The following is a 4,920-nucleotide window of genomic DNA, read 5'->3' on the forward strand; positions in this document are numbered from 1 at the left end:
CTAATTAAGCTGAGAGGAAGCCAGACCCTGACAGCACAACTCCACTTTGAGAAGTTGCATGAGCTTCTTCCAGAATTGTGAGGTGAACTGGGTTCCTCTATCCAAAATAATATGGAAACTAAGGCTTTGCTTTCGCTTGCTAACCCCCCCCCCCATCGGCTCAAGGAGGAGAGAGGTAAAGCCGGATGGATTACAGAGAGCCCCCAAAGATCGTGGGAAGCAGCTCCTCCTCAGTGGAGGAGAGTAACAACGCCTCCAGTGGAGAGGAGCTCGGAGGAGGCAAGGCAGTGCCAGGACACCTTGCCTGGGCAAAGCAGGGAGGAGAGAGGTCCTCCGTTACTCACACCCTCCTTGCGTGGACCGAGGAAGTGCAGCAGTCCTTTGAAAGGTTAAAGAAGGTGTTTGCCTCGGAGGAGCAGCTCCTGCACGTGGATCCGGGGAAGCCACTGAGAGTGGAGATGGACGCTTCAGACCGGGCCATAGGAGCAGTACTGTTGCAACAAGGGTCAGAGGAGGACTGGAGACCTTGTCCATTTTTCTCCAGGAAACTGAACAAGTCAGAGCAAAATGACACTTTTTATGACAAAGAATTGCTGGCCATTTATGTGGCCTTTCGGCAGTGGAGACACTTTTTGATTGGGGCGCGGCACCGGATCCAGGTCCAAACCACAAGAACCTGGAATACTGGCGGACAGCGCGCGTGCTTAACCAGAGACAGGTCAGATGGTCCCAGATACAATACATACCTGGGGGGGGGGGAATGTGAGGGCGGACGCACTTTCCAGGAAACCTGAGTACATGGAAGGGGAAGGACCTCCTGTGGCCAGGCACGTGTTCCCAGAGGACCGCTGGTCGTGTGGGGGAGCACTGGTAGGGGAGCAAAACTGGCTGGGCTGACTAGAGACGATGAGTTTGCTCAGACTAAAATCAGGGAGCTTAGAGATGGAAAGGGGGGAAATGGGGGTTTTGGGGGAAAAGGAGGGCTCCTGTACTACAAAGGGGCACTGTATGTGCCAGGAGAGACATTGAGGGCCAAGATACTTAGGCAGCTCCATGACAACCCAACAGCCAGGCATTTTGGGCAGCATAAGACCATACTACTAGTCACCAGACAGTTCTGGTGGCCCAAGGTAAGGGAGGATGTACGAGAATATATCCGGGGGTGCGACAGGTGCCAGAGGCCCAAAGGGGAAAGAACCTCACCAGCGGGGTTACTGGAACCTTTACCAACACCGGAGAGGCCTTGGGAGGTGGTGTCCATTGATTTTATGACAGATCTGCGCAAGTCAAGGGGGGAAACAGCAGTAATGGTGGTGGTCGATTTACTGACCAAAATGTGCCATTTTGTGGCCTGCTCTCATGCGGTGTCAGCAGAGGAGACAGCCAGGCTGTTTGTGGACCACATTTTTAGGCTGCGTGGGATGCCATTGAGGGTGGTCTCTGATAGAGGAAGACAATTTACCTCGCAGTTCTGGCGGAAACTCATGAGCTTGCTGCAGGTAGAGGTGAGCTTCTTGACGGCGAGGCACCCAGAAAACAACTGTCAGGCCGAAAGGGCGAATGGAATACTCCAGCAGTACCTACACTGTTAGGTCAGTGAGAGGCAGAACGATTGGTTAGAGAAATTGGCGCTGGCTGAATTTGCGTACAACAACGCTGAACATGTGTCCACGGGAATGAGCCCCTTTATGGCCAATTACAGTTGTCACCCCAGGGCCTTCCCAGGGCATGGGGAGCAGGAATGGAGTGTGCCAGCGGCGGAGCAATTTGCAGAAGAAATGGAGGCTTTACACCAACAACTCCGGCTAAACTTGGAAAGGGCTAAAGAAGTCTACAAAAGGGAGGCAGACAGGCACCGCAGGCCAGGGGAGGTCATACGGGTGGGAGACAGGGTGTGGTTGTCGTCCCAGGGTTTGCCCCTAAAGGGAGGTTGCAAAAAGTTGCAGCCTAGACGGCTGGGGCCCTTTGAAGTAATACAGCAGGTTAACTCAGTGGCCTTCAAACTGAAATTGCCGGACAGCATGAGGATACATCCGGTGTTCCATAGGTCCCTGCTTTCGCATCACAGGGAGGGGCGGAGCTTCCCAGGGAGGGAGGGAGGGGTGATTACCCATCCACAGGCAGAGGAGAGGGAACACTGTAATGAAGCGACGGAAATACTCTATTCGAGGTGAAGAGGGCACCAGGTAGAGTACTTGGTGGCCTGGGAGGGAGAACCCAGATCCGAAAACACATGGGTTCCCGCAGAATCCATCACAGAGGGGTATCTGGTGGAAGAATTTCATGGTTTGTTCCCACATGAGCCCAAGCCAATAGCTAGGTTCTGGGAGGAGGAGTTCGGACCCACGGACGACGAAGGGGACTTCGTAGGTTTCCCGACCTCAGAAGAGGAGGGAGGGGAGGTGTCCGAGGGAGAAGAATCAGACTGGGAGGTTCAACCAGGTGGAAGGGACCCAAGAGGATGGGAAGCAGCTTTTGAATCCACGGAGGATGATGACGGTTCTTTCAGGGGTTTTCCTACATCACCGGCCGACGATATAGAGGAGGAGACATTAAAAGACCTCACCAGTGGGGAGGGGGGTCTTGAGGAGGGGGTGGATGTCAGGGAACTGCCATTGGCTCAGGGGGGAGAGGGGAAAAGCCGGATGGATTACAGAGAGCCCCCAAAGATCGTGGGAAGCAGCTCCTCCTCAGCAGAGGAGAGTAACCACGCATCAAGTGGAGAGGAACTTCAGGGCTCAGAGGAGGCGAGGCGGTGCCAGGACACCTTGCCTGGGCAAAGCGGGGAGGAGAGAGGTCCTCTGTTACCCACATCCTCCTTGCGCAGTAAGCTTTCGTGCCAAGAGGGGAAGCGCAGACTGGGTGTCAAGAAACTCCTTTGCTGGGGAAGGTTTAAGGACCGCCCACTCACCGATTCTGCCAGTGAATGAGCCAGCCACAGGAGAGTGGCGCTCTGGACAGATAAAGTTTATTTTGGCATCAAAAGCAAGGCTTCACAGCCGAGCAGGGAGGCAGTTGCCTGCTTGCTCTTGAGCAATCCCTTGTAACTTTAACATCAGGCTTTGCTTATAAATCCTCCATCTGCACCACCAGGCTTGCCATCAGTGGCACCACCTCAGCCAGCCCTTGAGGCCCCTGTGGTTCCTCTTCAACCACATCCTTTATACCATCCAAACATTTCCAGTAATAATCCCTTTAAGTCCCCAGGACCCTCTGAGTCAGAAAGGACAGGAAAAGAAACCCTCTCTGCTGTCCAGCAAATGGTTAAAGAGGGAAAGGCATCTCCTCACTTAACTGCAGAGGAGCTTGCTGACCTCACTGCTGTATGTCCTGTAACGTGGGCACCAGATGCCCAGGGGAATCAGGTTGGTCGTTGGGACAGTATGCCTTATTTATATCTAGGCCATAAGCTTCTAGCCACCTATGCTGCTCCTGTCTGCCCTCAGCTTGAGTTTCCTCAGCCATTAACTTTGGTAGGCTTACACCAGATTTTAGACACATAAATTGGATTCGGCCCTATTACAAACTACCCACAGCACAATTACAGCCTCTTTATGAGTTGCTAAAAAGAGCAAAAGCCCCTTCAGAAATCATTTCCATAACTGATGAACTTCACATGTGTCTGGCTGAACTAAATGCCTCGCTAGCACAGCAGTTTGTGGATCACCCAGAATCTGTTAGACCCTTAAGGTTAGCGGTCTTGCAAACCCCACATACACCAACAGCAGCTTTATATGTCCCAAAATCACAAAAGGCTGTCTACATTATAGAATGTCTCTACCTGGCTGCTACACCTCTCAAAAAATATATATCCTTACATCAAACCCATGGCAGACATCGTTAGGAAAGGGAGGTCTTGAGTCCTGCAGCTCACTGGTTCTGATTTAGTAAGCATTGCTTTGCCCCTTAGCAAGGAGGACTTGGTAACCTTAATGCAAACGTCTGTTGCTTGGCAAACAGCACTTTCAGAGTCTGTAGGAGAGTTACATTTTAACTTACCCAACGATTCTTGCCTGGTCGTCAGCCAGCGTATTCCTCTCCTGGTTCGCAAGATGTGTCAGTCAGCTCCCACCCCCGATGCCATAACTCTCTTTAGTGATGGCTCGCCCACTCGAAGAGTGGTGACGTACCATCTTCCTGAAAGTACAGGCTGGAGTGTGAAATACACCCTGCCACAAAGCTCAGCTCAAAGAGCAGAAACTGCTGCAGTAATATTAGCTTTCCAGCTCTTTCCAGCTGTTCCTTTTAACTTAATAGTGGACACACATTATGTTTATCAGCTTATTGATCAGTTGTCCACGGCTATAATAACCCATCAAGTGGAGAAAAATCTGCTGGGGCTGTTTCTCTCTTTGCAATTTTTAATCAGCCAGCGCTCAGTTCCTTTCTTCGTAACTCACATTTGCAATCATTCTGCCTTGCCTGGGCCCCTTGTGGCAGGAAACGGTTTGCGTGGGTTAGTTGTGAACTCTTTGTTCTCTGATCCGACAGAGAGTCAAGCTTTGTTTCATCAATCTGCAAAAGTGCTTGCAAAACAGTTTCATCTGCCTCTGATGCAAGCCCAAGCTCTTGTTAGAGCCTGCCCACATAGTTCCAGCATGCCACAGTCATTTCCTCATGCTGTTAACCCACGAGGCACAGAAGCGAACCATTTATGGCAAATGGATGTGACAAGTGTGACGCATTTCCAACCCTATTCATCAGTGCATGTTACCATAGATACGTTTTCCGGCTTTATCTGGGCAACGGTGCAGCATGGAGAAACTGCTGCGAAAGTAATACAGCATATGATTTACTGTATAGCTGTCATGGGAAGGCCCAAGGCTTTAAAGACTGATAATGCTCCTCCTTGGATGAATCCCAACAACCTCAGATATGCAGATGACACAACCTTGATGGCAGAAAGTGAGGAGGATTTAA

General features: G+C 51.2%; 1 long non-coding RNA gene across 1 annotated transcript; it reads left to right on the forward strand.

Annotated features, from left to right (window-relative positions):
• The first annotated feature begins 920 nt into the window (after positions 1–920).
• LOC310835920 lies at positions 921–3,684 on the forward strand. Its single transcript, XR_014559796.1, has 3 exons — positions 921–1,390; positions 1,448–1,929; positions 2,725–3,684. It is a non-coding gene; the product is annotated as an uncharacterized lncRNA (long non-coding RNA).
• Positions 3,685–4,920: the final 1,236 nt, after the last annotated feature.

Source organism: Podarcis gaigeae, assembly GCF_964106915.1.
Source record: "Podarcis gaigeae genome assembly, chromosome: W".
Lineage (NCBI taxonomy): Eukaryota > Metazoa > Chordata > Lepidosauria > Squamata > Lacertidae > Podarcis > Podarcis gaigeae.